Source organism: Anomalospiza imberbis, unplaced genomic scaffold (genome assembly GCF_031753505.1).
Source record: "Anomalospiza imberbis isolate Cuckoo-Finch-1a 21T00152 unplaced genomic scaffold, ASM3175350v1 scaffold_197, whole genome shotgun sequence".
Lineage (NCBI taxonomy): Eukaryota > Metazoa > Chordata > Aves > Passeriformes > Viduidae > Anomalospiza > Anomalospiza imberbis.
The window spans coordinates 98,764-114,809 of record NW_027099830.1 but is presented as its reverse complement, the minus strand read 5'-3'; the positions used below and the strand labels follow the sequence as shown (position 1 = coordinate 114,809).

Here is a 16,046-nt window from a genome sequence, read left to right as displayed (position 1 = left end):
CCGGGGGCTGCTCATCCACCGCTCCCTCTTCGAGCGGGAGCTGCTCAGCCCGGGCGACGCCCACGGGGCGGGCAGTGAGGGGGCGGGGCCGGCCCCGGACTCCTTCCAAGCCACGCAGTTCGGCAGCTTCGTGCGGCAGCTCAACCTCTACGGCTTCCACAAGGTGCCGGGCGGGGTTGGCTCAGCTGAGCCGGGCGATGCCGGCAGCTGGCTCCACTTCAGGAACCCCAACTTTCGCCGCGACCGCCCCGACCTCCTGCTCCGCATCAAGCGCCTGACCAGGGCCAACAGGCAGCGGCTGGCGGCGGGGCGGGAGGTGCGCAGCCACCAGCCCAGCCGCTTCCAGCAGCTGCGCACGGAGCGGGAGGTGCCCTCCTTCCCCGCCGGGCAGCCGCCCAGAGCCGGTGAGTCGGGGTGGGAGCTCCGGGCGCGGAGGGTGGCGTGGGCTGTGGCCGTGGGCACTGCCCGGCGGGGCAGCAGCGGGCCCTGCCCGTGCCGGGGCTGCTCAGCGCAGCTGCCCCGGCCGGCACAGGGGCTGTCCTTGGGCAAGGCAGCTGTGCCGGCAGGGCCCGGGAGCTGTGCCGGCTGTGCCGGGCTGCCGGGGCTGCGGGACAGTCCCGCCGCGGCTGCGCTCACCACAGCCTGGCCCGCTCGGCTGCAGCTGGCCCTGCCATGCGCCCTGGCTGCCGCTGCTCCTTGCGCGGCCCCGGGGTGCTTGGGGAGCTCTCCGTGAGTGCGTGTGAGCCGAGGGCTCGGTCCTGCTCCGGCCCAGCTGGAGGGAGTCTCCTATCCCTCCGGGGCAGTGGGGAAGAGAGATGGCAGTTGGCTTTCTGGCAGTTGCCTCCTACCAGGGAAGGGCAACGCGGGAGAGTTTTTCCCAGACAGTTGAGCGAATAGGGGAGAGCTCAGTAGACCAGCAGCTGCTAGCTGAATAGCCCTTGAACGTGTTGGTTGTTTCTTTTTTCTTTTTTCTCACCCTGCTTGGGAGGATGGGGGCTTTTGTTTTCCCTGACAGATGTACCGTTGCTGCCAAGGGAAACATGCCCAAAGACCAGCTTTCCCTTTGCTTCCTTTCTTCTTCCCACTCCTACACAGTGCTCTCCTACCAGGACCTCGCCGCTCCTCACCTCAGGGTTTAGAGCTGCCTCCAGGCGCTTCATGGCAAAGTGCAGGTGCTCAGGAGTCTGAGGTTTTCCTAGCATCTCCCCAAGAAAGTCTTTGTCTCATCTGGACTTCTTGGGGTTTCATCAGAGCAACCAGGAAGGGCAGATTTAATCTCAACTGTGAGCTAATCATTCCACTGGTTCCCCTGGAGCTTAAATGCCTCCCTGAGCTCATCCTTTCGCTGGTTCCTGTAGACCATCTTCCTGTAGAGGAAGAACTCGCTCTTCCAATCCCCTGGGAAGTCTGAATAAATTTCTGGAACTGAGGTTGCTGTGTGCTTCCTGTGATATTTGGTCCAAGGCAGCACTAGAGCTCTGCATCCCAAAGCTGCATTGTGGAGCCTGACCAATGTGTTTGGATTCTTGCAGCCACCCCAGACACTTCAGCTCCCAGTGGTCCAGCTGGCAGTGCTGGTTATGCAGCATGGACAGCCCCCGGCCGGCTGTGGAATACTCCTGGGGAAGAGGAATTGCCACCAGTGGATCTGGACATGGTGCTGGAGACACTGGAGGAGATGATTTCTCCCTCTGCTCAGGTAACTGCATTGGACAGGGATGAAAGGGGCTGGACTGACAGCTTTTGAATGCTGTTGCAGGGCTGAGAAGCAAAGGCTTCTTGAGTTCAGCTGTGAACAGACAGGGAAGGATTTTCTTGGTAAAGCAAGATTTCCTAAAGAAGAGGGAATGAAAAAGTCTCCCCCCTGAGTAAGGATGAGAAGGTGTGAGCCTGTGTTGGCCAAGTTTGGGTGCTCATTTTCCTGGGAAGAATTCCTCGTGCTGGGGCATTTGTGGTGCGGAAGTGGAAGCTTTGTAGGTTCTGAGAGGCTTTGTTAGATGGGAGAGAAGAGAAGAGTGTTTGGAGAATTGCCACTGAAGGCAGAGTGTCCCGTGCAGGGAGGGGTGTGCGAGAGGTGCCTCTGTTCCAGCAGCAGATGTGGGCTGTGCCTCTTTTGGGTGGCAAGGCCAAGGCAAAGCAGGGCTGGGCTGCAGCTGCTGCTGTGAGAGCCCTGCCGTGCGTGTAGGCGCTCCCAGAGCTGTGGGTGGGGCCGGGCTGCAGCTGCAGCTTTCTTGTCCTCTCAGTAACCTGGGGCCTGCAGTCCAGTTTCCATCTGGGAAATCCTCAGCTGGGCAAACTGGCCACTCTTGCTGTCCACATTGCAGAGCTCAGTCACCTTGCTCTCGGGCGTCTCTGCGGGAAGGGATGTGTGTTCCCACGCAGTCCCTGCCAAGCTGCAGCCTGGATGAGAGTGCTGTGCTCAGGGCTGTGCAGGGAGGAGCACATCCCTGTGCCAGGAGCTGGCAGGAGTCCTTCCTTAGCAGCCATTCCATGTGTTCAGTGTCACCCCCACGCTCAACACTGTCACCTTTGACAGCCTTTGGATGGTGTTTGAGAAGTCAAATCTTTTTGACTTTTGAAGGGCTTTGGGGCCCAGACTTCTTGTTAGGAGCAAGGGATTAAGAATGTGAGCCACAGAGTTGTTGGACCAGATGTTTTGTGTAACTGGTGAGAAGGGTTTCTTTCTTTCTGTTTCTCTTTCAAGGGCAATATTAATGTTGTGCCTGAGTCTTCAGGAGGGGAGCCTGTGGACAGAGCTGCAGCGGAGGGAGCTTTGCCTGGCACCAAGAGCTGTGGGAACAATTCCCAGGAGCCCGAGGAGCCTGGTAAGGACAGAGCCCCATTGGTTTAGAGAGGTGTGAGACGGCTGCTCTGAGCCTGCCTCTGGCAGGAAGGGAGACGAGAAGAGTTGAGTTCTTGTCTGCAGGGTTGGTGCTTCCTGGTGCCTTTAGTTCAAAGGCACATGCACAGCCTGCTCGAGCCCTGCCCTCCACGCTTCGCCAGAGGTTCTGACACCGAGTCCTCTGCTGTGGCAAGAGAGCAGGGAATAAACCTGACCCTGTGGGAGTTGTGTCACCAGCTCCAGTGTCCCAGGTTTGTGCTGATGTCCATGGATAAGTTTGCTGCTGGGTGTCAGTGCTCTGGAGGCAACACTGAGTGACTCTTGAAGCAAGAGAAGAAAACCCCAGCAAAAAGTCAGTGTAGAAGTCTGAGCTTTTTGTCTCCAAGCATTAAATCAATGTAGTACCAGTCTGCTGGTAGCTGTTGTGAGATACATTAAAAATGCAAGCAGCAGAAGCTCTGAGACTAAACAAATCATTAATCATAAATCCAGTAGCTCAAGGAAAAACTGAAATTACCCCAAATTAGGGAGAACTAAAGGACAGAGAGAGCCCTTTGGATCGGCATTCTTGTGCAAAGCTGGTGCAGCCTGCAGGCCTGGTAGGGAGCTCTTTCCCTCCCAGCTGTTCATCCCAGAGCTGGTGGTTGTTTTGGAGGAGCTGTTGCTCACTGCAGAGGGCAGTTTGTAGGTGGCAGGGAACGGTGCCAGTTCATAACTCAGCCCCCAGCACCCCTCAGCTTCAGCCATTTCAATGAGGACTTTCTCTGATTGTCCTCAGAGAAAGAACAATCCCGGGCTTCTCTGTGGCAGCTGGGACTGTGTTTCAAGCTCTCGTGGGTGCTATTTGCACTGTGAGTGCTGTGAGTTTATTGGGATACTTAAAAGTTTTGGGATACTTCATAAGTTTTGAAAACTTGGAAGAATGCCTGCTCTTTAAAGAGCAGGCTTCAAATTGCCAAGTGAGAGTCTGCCTTTCAGGCCATGTCTGACAGTCCCTGGAGGAAGGACAGTTACTTCCAAAGGGAAAGATGCACAGAGGCCAATACTGACCCAGCATTCCCTTTGCTTCCCAGATATCCACCTGATCTACCTCGCCAGGAGGGCTGCCCTGCGTAAGAAGGAGGATCAGAGGGAGAGCCTATGACTATCGGGCAGGTGGAATCCCTCTGTTTATACATAGATTTATAGATTTCTGCAGTTCTATTTCTATACCTAATAGATACATTTATAGATTTATAGAGGTGTGTTTATATAGTTAAATCTATATATATCATTATAGATGCGATAGATTTATATTTTTATATATGTAGTTATGTTTATACATTTTGAGATTTACATTTATATATTTATAGAGTAATATTTATATATATGTGTAAATATGTTTTGCTATTTAGTTACAGTTACATGGAGGTTTAGATGCATAGATGGAGCTGTGTAGGTCTAGGCTGCATTTTTACCTTTTCCCCCCCTCGGCTGCCTTTTTCACCTCTTGCTTTTCCCCCGTGCCCCCTGTGTCCCCTCTCCCTGTGCTGGGTCCGAGCTGGCGGCCGGGCCGGGCGGAGCAGCAGTTCCAGCCCCGGGCGTCCCTGGAGCGGTGGGAGCTGCCGGTGGCCCCAGGCACTGTCCCCTGAGGAGCTGCTGAAGGACGGTGAGACTGAGGGGGCTGAGGGGGCGGTGACGCTGAAGGGACGGTGACCCTGAGGTGCTGCTGGGGCTGAGGGCTGTGGGGCAGCCGAGGGCGATGGTGGCACTGAGGTGACAGGGAAGTGGCACAGGCCGAGGGGTGGCGGGTCTAGGGGGACGGGATGGGTCAGAAGGGACTGAGGGGCTGAGAGGACTGTGAGGGGCTGAAGAAACTGAAGGGGGCTGGGGTTTGCCGAGAGCATGGCGGGGCTGAGGGGATGGAGGGGGCCGGCAGGGGGCACAGAGGGCTCCGGGACTGCAGCTCTGCCAGGCCTTGGAACCAGTTGCAGAGCCTCCGCTTTTGCCACAGCTGCAGTGGAGACCTTGAGGACAGCCGGAGACTGACGGGAGCCAGCAGGGAGAAGCTGAAGGCCAGCAGCAAGAGCAGGGAACGGGGACCTGCTGCTGCCACGCTGGAGAGAGCCCGGGTGAGGCCACAGGGCCGGGGAGGCAGGGTGGGGCTGAGGGTGGCGTGGGCTGTGGCCGTGTGCACTGCCCGGCGGGGCAGCAGCGGGCCCTGCCCGTGCCGGGGCTGCTCAGCGCAGCTGCCCCGGCCAGCACAGGGGCTGTCCTTGGGCAAGGCAGCTGTGCCGGCAGGGCCCGGGAGCTGTGCCGGCTGTGCCGGGCTGCCGGGGCTGCGGGACAGTCCCGCCGCGGCTGCGCTCACCACAGCCTGGCCCTCTCGGCTGCTTTTTCTTTCTGACCCTCCTGGGGAGGCTCTGAGTTCTTCCCTTCCCTGATGGAAGTGCAGCTGCTGCCAAGGAAAACGTCCCCATACTGACTCAGTGCTCCCTTTGCTTCCCAGCTGTGCCATCTGCCGTCCCTGTCCAGGAGAGCTGCTCTGCACGGGAGGAAGAGCCCGAGGGAGAGGCTTTGAAGATGGGGCAGCTGGGATCCCTCTGCTTGCTGTTCTGTTTAAAGTTATGTTGCAGTTATGTTTGTGTTGATGCAGTCGGATGGGTATTTACCTTAGAACAGTGATATTTGTATATTTATAGACGGGTTTGGTTTATATATCTATTGATATATATATATGTATGTATGTCTGTTGTATGTAGCATGTGATGTTTATATTTACATCTGTAGACTGTTATACTTGTATGTGCATTTATATATATGTGCATGTACATATGTATTTAATTTTATTTTAAGATGGATGGAGGGCATTGTTGTATAAGTCTACTGATTGAATTCTTAGTGTAGGGCTATTTAGAGAGGGTATGCATATTTCTTTATTTCTATATGGGCTCTACACTTGTAGAAATATGTAATAAATTAAGTTGTTAAACACGTAATTAACCTTTGTGTATAGTTAGTTGCTGTAGAGGTGGGCAATAAATTAAGTTTTATTAACTGAAGTTGGTATTTGTATATTTTTACCTAGACTGGTTGTAATAATCTAATAAATTCCTGGTTTTAACCTAAATTGAGATTTGTATAGTTCTGTATTGTCAGTGTGGTTGTAGCAATTTGTAATAAATGACATTTTCCAATGGATGAAATGGATTCTCGTGTGTTTGTCGATCAGCAGTGCGGCTGTAGCAATCTGCAGGAAATGCCATTTGTCAACTGCAGTGGGTGTTTTGTGATTTGTGCCACCCAGAGTCACGAGCAGATGTAAATGCAGGAGGATTTTGGCCATGAAAATCTCCAGCCATGCCCAGCACATGCCCCACTTGCACTCAGGCTGGGCAAGGGAAGGGCAGATTTGGGATGGCAGCAGAGCCACGCGTTGGCTCAGAACTCGCTGCAAAGGCCTGCTGAGGAGACTCCGGGACTCCACTGGGAGTAGAACTCCGAGCAGGAGCCACCCTGGCAGCAGAAATCATTCACCATGAAAAAAAGAGAGCAAATGTGGCAAAGCAGATGTGGGGATGCTCTGTGAGTCTGATAAAATGCTCTCAATCACCGCTGCCTAGGCAGGTCTCCTGCAAAAATATTTTGTTAAAAACTGAACACCTCCCATGAAAGATAGATTGCGCTTTCCCCTTCACTTACCTTGCTGTGCGAGTGGAGACACTCTCTCCTTCTCACTGAGAATTTGTGCCCCTCAGCACCTGACATTAACTCAAAGATTATGTGCTACCACTTGGCACCATAAAGGAAAAGAGCCCTGCCCTCGTGACAGTGTTCGCAAAGTCTTCCCTCCTCCTGTCCCCACATGTCCCAAACGGAACCATCCCCTTGCTGTCCAAACTGTGCCTGGGGTGACTGAGGGCTCCAGGAGCTCAGGAGGGTGCAAGAGCACTGCAGGTGGAAGCATTTGCAAAGCTTCCTGAGCATCAGTAAACTCTGGCTTTGCCAGGCTTCCCCTGGAATGTTGTCCTACTCAAGAATGATCTTGGAGGACACTGTGCCTCCAACTCACTCAAGTAAAGTTTGTTTTCTTCAAGGCTTGAATAGAGGAAAATGAAAATTGTGATTGTTAGAGTGAAATTTGGGTTTTGGTGCAGCTGGGTTTGCTCCATTCTTTATTGTGGAAAGTAGGGTAAAAGCTTTAAATTCCCAGCAGAAGCTGACTACCAGCCCACACAGACCTGAATGAGGCCCAGGTGTGCTTGCTGCACGCTGGTCCAAGGGAAAAGCTGGAACCAAGTCTCCTTTTATTGCAGATGGAGCCTGTCTGTACTGTTGTCTCCAGGGCTGTCTGTGGTAAGACACGGCAATCCAGCCGGGAGCTGTGGCTATGAGAGTTCCAACAGCAACCTGCTTCTCCAGAGTGAGGGTCGAGGCCAGCCCGAAAGCCTGAAAGGTGTTCTGGGTACTGGAGGAGGCCAGGCTGTCCTTGTGCAGGGATGGCCTTCAAGGGGGACCTCACACCTTGTGCTGCTGACAGAGGGCAGCTGGTGGCCTTCCACAAAATGCTTCTTTTGTCCAGCTCTTTGAAATGTTCCAGCCAGCAACAATTCCTGCTGCTCACACCAGCCCCTTTCCAAGCAGGAGGATTTTTTTTGTGTAAGCAGCCTGACAACTCAGTGGCAGGAGAATAAAATACTCAGCTGAGTGTTATCAACTCTCTGTCAGCAGCTGCATCCTCAGCCCCTTATCTCTTCAGTTGTGTCAGACATGGAAGAAGCGACAGGAAATCAATGATCCTGGAAGGGAAAGCAGAAGGAGGAGTGTTGCCTTGATTTCTCAGGATTTTCTAAAGCCTTCTGAGTTTACATTCTTGTAGAGAATTTTCTCACGCAACTTTCTGTAAACAACCTATTGTTTTGCATTCCTTCATAGAGGCGTCCCTGTCCGTGGCAGAGGGGGCTGGATCTCGAGGGTCTTTAAGGTCCCTTCCAACTCAAGCCCCTCTGTGAGTCTGAATTACAAACCCACGATGACAAAGAGAACACAGCAAACCTGGGTCCTGCTGCATTATTGGAGGCTGCCGTAGTCACTTGTGTCACCTGGAGACTGGTTTGTATCTGGAGGAATTTTCATGGTCCCACAGTCTTTAGATGTGACATTCCTGGTTTAGGGCCCCAAAAGATGCCAGAAGAGATTATTTGCAAGCAGAGAATCGGTTGAGCTGCCTGTGAACCGGATGGGAAAAGTGTACTCATGTTATTGAAGCATTTACCCTGTGCAGGTAATATTTAGTTTCCATTTGGAATCTGCAATGTTCTTGCACAATGCTTGTATATGCATAAATACTGGCTTTAAATCCTAATTCCATCTTCACGCAAGGATGTGTAATCCATCAGGAATATTTAACACGGAGCCATATTAGCTTTGGGCTTGATGGTACGGGTTGCTTAAAGTGTGTGATGAGTAATGGTAGCTCTAACAAATATCCCTCTTGTTAATTTGTGTTGGGGAAGATGAAATAGGAAAACCTTATAACTATGATTGCCTGGCAAAAGATTTGGAAAATCCAGACATTGAGATGAGAACTAGATTTGAAATAGCAAACCTTGACTACTGAATAACTAGAAAACAATAGTATAGCCAGGTTGAAAGCAATCCCCCCTTCTGATTAAACAATGCCCTTTACCTGCAGATGGGTCCAAAGGTCAAATGGAATGCTCTGTCTCACCCCCAATGTATGGTTAATCCCACACCTGTGACCCTCCCCTGAAGTATCAGAGATCTGGGACCCCATTGGCCCAAGTCCTGTTCCAGCCCACCTTGAAGCCCCCTGATAAGGTGTGCCCGAGGGACCGGCCGCTCTCTTGGACCTTCCCCTGGGACCCTCACCTGGAACCCTCGCTCCCTCTCTCTCCCTCTCCCTCTCTCCCTGGGCCTGCCACGAGTTGCGCCTGGCAACTCCAAGCAGGGCCTTTCCCCCCTTTTAATAAACCACATCTTCTAAGACCTGACTTCAGAGATCTCTCATCCCTCCAAACCGTCCTGGAGACCCACGCTCGCTACAAATTTGGGTCAGTCCTTTATCAACCCTGTTGCATAGAAATCACTGTGTTTTAATCCCTGTGTTAGCTTTCACCATCCCCTTTCTCTTCTGAAAAATGGCTCAGAATGCTTCTGTTTGCTTCTGTATTGCTCCATTATGTTGACATGTAAGTACTGCTGTATTTGCCTACAGAAGCCGTGCAGCATGGAGGGAGATGCTGTCTTGGAACCACATCCAATTGACCACAATTGCTTGAAAAGGCGACTTGCCATCACTGTCACGAGCATGTGCAGGAGGTGCTGTGGCTACTTGGTGTCCAATTCAACCCCAAAAAGATTCTATCCCGAGAAAGTAATTTTCAGTCTAAAAAATGTTTTCATTTTAAGAAACAAGGAACTGCTCAACACTGAAATGGTTGTAGTTGCAAGGAAAGGCTGTTACAAATATTTGTTTTTAACATAAAGGAAGGAAAAATCTTTGGTTAAAAAAAAAAAAAAACAACAAAGAACGATATATGAAATAGTAACATAAAAAAAACCAAAAAACAGCCATAAACCAAACATGCACCCATCCACCACCATCACTCCCCAAAACAAAAAGAATTCAACCAACCAAGCTACCAAACCCAAACTAAAACCAAATATATCCAAGGAAATAGGGACTAATAAAAAAAAAAATTACTGTAGTAATTTTAATCCCTGTGCTAGCTTTCACCATCCCCTTTCTCTTCTGAAAAAAGTCTCAGAAAACGTTTTTCTTAGCGCTAGTTTTGATGTTCCCTTATTAATGCTTTTTCTCTTCAAGCCAGGTCTCCTAAGCTCTCAGAGATAAGCATTATACCCTTGGTAGCTCAGCTACCTCAGGTGGCATAAAGAAGCAGGATGGCTCCTGTGACAGTGTTGGAAACAAAAAGTTTTAATAAAAGGCAAAATAAAAAAGCTCTTTACCGAGAAAACCCGAGCCAGGGCAAGAGGTTCTTGCTCCTGCTAAAACACTTCACAAAAGCGATGAACTGTTTTGTTCTCTTCTTTTTCTAGGGAATTGCTTAGGTGGGACTTTTTGGCTCCTGTCCAATTAGCTATCCTTAAGTTTGAGGTGAAGTTCCCAAGGTCCTATGAGGTGTCTTTTAACCAAACTGAGGAGAGAACCTTCTGGGCTTTTTTCCTTTTTAAGGAGACAAAGGGTAACTTGTTTACTCCGTCAACAGGGGGCACATTCCTACGCCTGATGTTTATATTTAAGTGTTGTTTGCCTACAGAAGCCGTGCAGCATGAAGGGAGACGCTGGCTGGGGACCCACATCCCAGTGACTGCAATTGCTTGAAAAGCAGACTTACCCTCAGGAGCAGGAACAGGAGCTGGAGCAGGAGGTGTACCACCAGTTTTGGGTTCAAAGTGAGCTTGCAAAGATTCTGTTTGGAGAAAGTAACTTTTAAAAAGTAAGGAAATGCAGAATACTGGAATGGTTATGGTTGCAAGGAAAGGCTATTACAAAATGTTAATGGTTTCTAATAGAAAGAATGGGAAAAGACTTTGTTTAAAAAAAAAAGAAAAGGAAAAGGAAGAAAAGAAAGAAAAGAACAAACCCCTTCCATTTCCCCCTGCCACGTGGCAGGGGATAGCCAGTTACCCCAAGGTCCTGGCCGTGCTCCTCCTGGCTGCTGCAAAAATTACCCCTGTCCTGGCCGGATCCAGGACACAGGATCTGCCCTGCGGGTCCTGGCTCTTTCTCTGGGTGAGAGACCCCCATGGCATCTGCCCCGGCAAACGGGACTTTGGGACAACCGATCGCTTATTGACATTCCCCCCTCTGCCCTGCACATACTGAACTGGCAGGAAGGTGACCCACATGTCACTCTAGGCACACTCTAGGCAGCAAGGACAAAGAAAGTTTTTGAGGGGCCTGGGTCTTAAGGTCTTTTGTTCCAGGAGCACCACCTGTTACTTTCAGATTCTGCTCAGGGATAACCAGTGACCTCCTTTTTGCTCTACACCAGACAAAACCATGTGTGGCACATAAATGGTCACTTTTTTCCCCCATTTATTTTCAAGTACATTCTCTCAATCAGGACCATGGTGGCTCCTGCTCTGAGGTGCATTGGCCATGCCTCTAGTACATTGTTTAGATGTTTGTTGAGAAATAGGCTCAAAATGCCACAGGGTTACTTCCTTCATTCCTTCATTCTTAGAGCTAAATATGGAGTTCCTGTGCAAGGCAAAGGCACTCCCGTATGAGCAGTGCAAAGGGGTCAGTCAAATCTGGTAACTTGAGCAGAGCAGGGGTTGTCACCAATAACCTTTAAAAGATACAGAAAGGCTGTTGGACATTCTGGAGTCCAGTGTAACACCTCCATGGATCCCTTTAATGATTCATACACAGGCTTTTCCAATAGTTCCTAACGGGGGATCCATAATCAACACCATCCAGTCATTCCCAAAAAGGGACACAGGTGTGGGCTCTGGTGTTGGACAAATTTCTTCCTCCCTTTCTTTCCCCAAACTGCACTGTCCTTGTGAGTGGGACAGCCAGGAAATCAGACATGGGTAGGTATAGACATGGTCTTGAAAACAAATACAAGATGTCATTGAAAATGTGCTTTGGATGGTAATATTCAACACATTCTCAACTGCATGCTCTTATTCCCTCTCCCTGTAATGACTGGACAACACTTATTTTTGGTGCCAGCTGGCTTAAATCAGGAATAATCTTGGGTAGGGGGAAAAAGACAATGAAACCATCATAAACTGAGTATAAAATGTTTATCTGCATGTGTCAGTAACTCCAACGGCCAGCTGCAGTCAGCACAATTATCAGCCTGTAATTGTGCTCAGGGCCAGCGTGGGCCTTTCCACGTCAGCTCCTCCTGCACAGCACATGGGGGCCTGGGCTTGCTGCTGGCTTGTTTCCTTTTAGGAGACTGGGATGAGGAAAGGCTGGGGGGTTTTGTCAAAGAGATAATATTTGAGTGACCGTGTATGTGCTGGAAGCCTCACAGACTGACTGGCCCATGACAGGATCACCCAGTGCTGGGGGAGGAGGGGGCTGCACCTTGCTGCCCTGGTTAGGAGTGTTAAGCTGCTCCTTTGCCTCAGAGAGGGCCAAGTGCAGCACTTTTGTGCAGAAACACTTCATTAGCCCTGGTTTGCAAAGCTACTGCAGGAACTGGTGTGGCCAGAGCACCCCTTTCTGCACTTGGAAATGAGCTGAGTCAGTCATGGGACAAGGCAGGGCATTCCCCACGTGTGCCCATTGTGAATTCACTGTGCCCCGACTGTGTCGCGTCCCGCTCCTCAGTGACATCCCGCCCAGCCTGGAACATGGAACTCCTCGTTTCCAAGGACACGTGGCCATTGTCACCAGCACACAGCAGGACCGGTCAGACCCTTCGGCGGCTGCGTCGAGAGCAGAGGTGTCGGAGCGATAGCGAGTGTTGTTCCAGCTTGGTTGGTTCTAGCACACGCTGTTCAAGAGGCCGATCCACACATTGAGTGGAGGTAATTATTTACAGTTCTGTGCAGAAACGGGGGGGGGGCTCAGGGACAAATTCACAAAGCCAGCACCACAAGAACCAGAGTGTCTTTGTATTTCTACATTTTAGCAAAGAAAGGAATTAGTGTTCACTGACTGCAAGTTCCCTAGTTGTCTTCATAATTAGTATTCTGTCTGCTGCTGGGTAATGATCCTCTCACTTCTCATGCTCAATAGTCTGCATGCTCAGACTCTCCCTTCTTAGTGAGAGGCTTCTTGAGTGGATAGCCGTGATCTGCCCCTGCTGGAATGGCCTTTTTCCTCGCAGGAGGTGATTCAGCACAGTTTCTGCATTGGCTTTATCAGTTTGTTCCTTTCCTTGGGGATCCTGCCAAAGGTCCCTGTGCCCATAAATTCTCCATTCTTTGTGTCCACCATCAGTGGTACATCCTTCTTCCCAAGCCTTGCTAACCTCCCCTGTGTCTGAGGAAACTGAAGCCTGTCAAGCCCTACACCTCCACAAGGCAATTCAGCCAAGAAGCAACCTGCCTTTCAAAGGCCTGGCCATCACTGAGAGCTTGTTGGCTACTTCTTGTTTCATGGGAATAATCTCCCTCCTTGTTGATGAGCCTTGAAAGCCACAAAGGAGAAACATCAAAGAACACATTTTCCTAACAAATATTTTGCATTTTGCAGATTTTTCAGCAGGATCAGTGCCTGTGTGGGAGCCAGAGCACCCGAGGCAGAGCGGGATGGCGGAGCTGTGGGCCTGGGCACGATCCAGAGCGTTCGGCAGGGCCCCAGCCCGCACTGCGTCCCGCAGGGCCCCCAACAGCGCTGCGATGCCCGTCAGGGTGACCCAGGGGTCCCAGGACCAACAGGTGAGGGGCAGGTGTCGGGCTCTGCGGGTTGCCAGCGGGTGGGGGCTTGGCCGTGGTGTTGGTGTCAGGTGCTGCTGACCCCGCGGGACCTGTCGGGCAGGGCTGGGGCCCCACTGGTGCTCCAAGGGCCCCTTTGAGGCAGCTGCCCCGGTGGAAACGACTCACAGGGATGACACGGAGGAGGTGCCAGTGGAAGTGGGAAGTTCTCTGATGGAAGTGGTTCCCAGGGATGCCATTGAGGAAGTGCCAGTGAAAGTCAGATGTTCTCCATGCTGGGACACTCAGGAAATTCATGCTCTGGGCATGGCTCTTGGTCAAAATGCATAGATTTCTCATTGTTCTGTGTTTGCCCTGCATCACCGAACATGTCAGGAGAAAGGAAACGCTCTAACAGTATTTTTTAGTACTAGGAGTAGCCATTTCTTTATTCTCAGCTGTGATGCATAGTGGAGAGCTCCAGCTACATGCACACCATTTTCAAAGCTTTTCCAAACAAAGAAATCTTAGCATTTTTAGCAGCCAAAGACATGAATCTTCATTGGTTCTAAATTACATCATTTCTTCAATTAAGTAATATTCTATCTTCGGTATTGATGTCTCCCTTCACATGGTAATTAGTGCACATCTTTCAGTCCATTTATCATAGCTTTTCAGATTTTTTCTAAGGCAATTTTGCCTACGGAATGAAGCAGTTGGATGGCAGTAGTTGTTTTCATTAAAAAAATGTACTTAGGCTGATGAACATTTTAACCTCCAGCGGAATGCAATACATTCTGTACTAAATGATGAGATCAGCCAAGCAACCCAAATTTTGTAATATCTGATTAACCTAGGATAAACTGCTTCCATTTGACACCTGCAAAGAATTGCATCTAGAGCTGAGGACAAGAGAAAGGGCTCTCATGCCTGTTGAGAGTCAAAATTCACCTTATGCAGGTGAAATTCTTCTTGGAGCTGACTCCAGGATGTGCTTCCTTAGTACCAAATAAATCCCAGCATCAGGTCGTGTCCAAAATTCTTACATTTTTGTCAACCACTCTCACCTGGTTAGCTGAACACTGGCCAGTTCAGTGTTACTCAGGCACTTGATTTCAAGGGAAGCCTGTGCCTATAAATTCCAGCAATTGGGAAAGGATGACTTGCTGCTTGAACGCTTGGCTGCATTAGAGGCTAAGGGAGGGTTGCTCTCTCAGGGCAGTTTTGTAGCCGGCTGCTTGCAGAGGGAGAACTGTGTCAAAGCAGCCCTTTTTAGTGATGTGACAGCAAGCCTTCGCAAATACAGCTCTTGTTTAAAGTGAAGGGCCTAGTTAATCAGCAGTGATGGAGAGTAGGCTGAAGTTTTTACAGAAAATATCTTTTTCCTTTTAGCCAAATGCCAGCGAGGCATTGCACAATGGAAGTGCGCAGAATGTCCAATTGTATAACCCACTTGGAGGTATGGTTGCCTTTCACATTTTGCTCAATATCTGTAAGACTTTCAACTTGGTAATTCATTTTTGCAGCATATTCTCGGGACAGGGGATCTCTTGTGTTCTGAGATCTTGGCTGGAGGTGGTATGCCCTCAGGTCAACCTTGCAGTCTCTTGTCACTGCATGTAGCCACTGGTTTGTTTTCCCCTGAGAAAGCCTGCCAGTCCTTCCTTGTTCCCATACTGCTTGATGGGATGCAATTTGGAGCATTGAGGTCAAGGTTTGGACCACTCCATGCACCTAAATTCACTGCCTTGGTAGCTAAGCTTTTGGTTTTGGAGTATCTAGGCACTGTCATTATCCTTTAAATTTAATGGGGAAATTGAAAGAAAATGACCTTGAGGAAGTTGCGTAGAGAATTTCACAAGGTCAGCATGGGAAACTTTGCTTGATTTAACTTTTTGTCTTGGTCGTTGATAAGCGAGTGTTGCCACAACACTGTGTTGCGTTCTTTTCAAGGAAATGGAAAGGAAGATACTGATGTCATCTTCCCCACAGATTCCATCATTTCCCACAAAGCACAACGTGCTTGGGCGATGTCATTTGTTATTAATCTGCTCTCAGTGCTGTTTCCCCAAGGAGCCTGGCTCCAGGCAGACTCGAGGTGCACATTCCCCGTACAGGCACTCAGTGGTGCTGCCTGCAGCAGTGAGCTGAGCCAGGTACAGCCAGCTGCCCTGAGAAAAGCAGGCTCTCACCTGGCTGTGGCTGCAGTCACCTGCCTGCAGGGACTTCCCTGCCACTGCAAGTGCAGCTCTTGCTCTGCCTTAGCCTAGTGCAGAGCATTTTAAACTAGCATCATGGTGGCTTTCCGGAGAGACAAAGCTAAACTTCAGATTTCTCCCTGGGGACGTTCTGTTTCACATGTGGATGATGATTTGTGTGATTCTTGGTGGTGGTCTACACAGATCCTAAGGGAATATTTAACATTCAGTAACTGGGGTGTGAGGACTGGCAGTAGTGAGACAATTGTGGAACTTGGTGCCGCTTTGGCTTTAGGCTGGCACAGAGAAACTCAGGTGAGACAGGTCTGGTTGCTGGTAGGGTACAGGGTGCCTTTGCAACCTGCTCCATGCAGTACCAGTTAGGGACTGGGCTTTGTCACAGAATCAGAGAATCAGAATCAGAGTTGGAAGGGATCCACAAGGATATGCAAGTGCAGCTCTGTCCCCAAGAATCCCATCAGGTGCCTGTGGAATTTGTCCAAATGTTTTCTGAGCTCTGGTGGACCTGGTACCCTGAGCAGCCTTGTGGGGAGCCTATCCCAGTGCCTGATCACCCTCTGGGTGAAGAACTCTTACCTAATTTTCATCTTAATGCTTGGTTATGGTTTCAGGTAATTTTCTTTAGAAGTCATTCA

The 16,046-nt window shown here is 50.2% G+C and overlaps 1 long non-coding RNA gene across 1 annotated transcript; it reads left to right on the top strand.

Moving 5' to 3' along the window:
• The first annotated feature begins 4,280 nt into the window (after positions 1-4,280).
• On the top strand, positions 4,281-5,407 carry LOC137466384 (uncharacterized). Its single transcript, XR_010995148.1, has 3 exons — positions 4,281-4,490; positions 4,836-4,953; positions 5,331-5,407. It is a non-coding gene; the product is annotated as an uncharacterized lncRNA (long non-coding RNA).
• Positions 5,408-16,046: the final 10,639 nt, after the last annotated feature.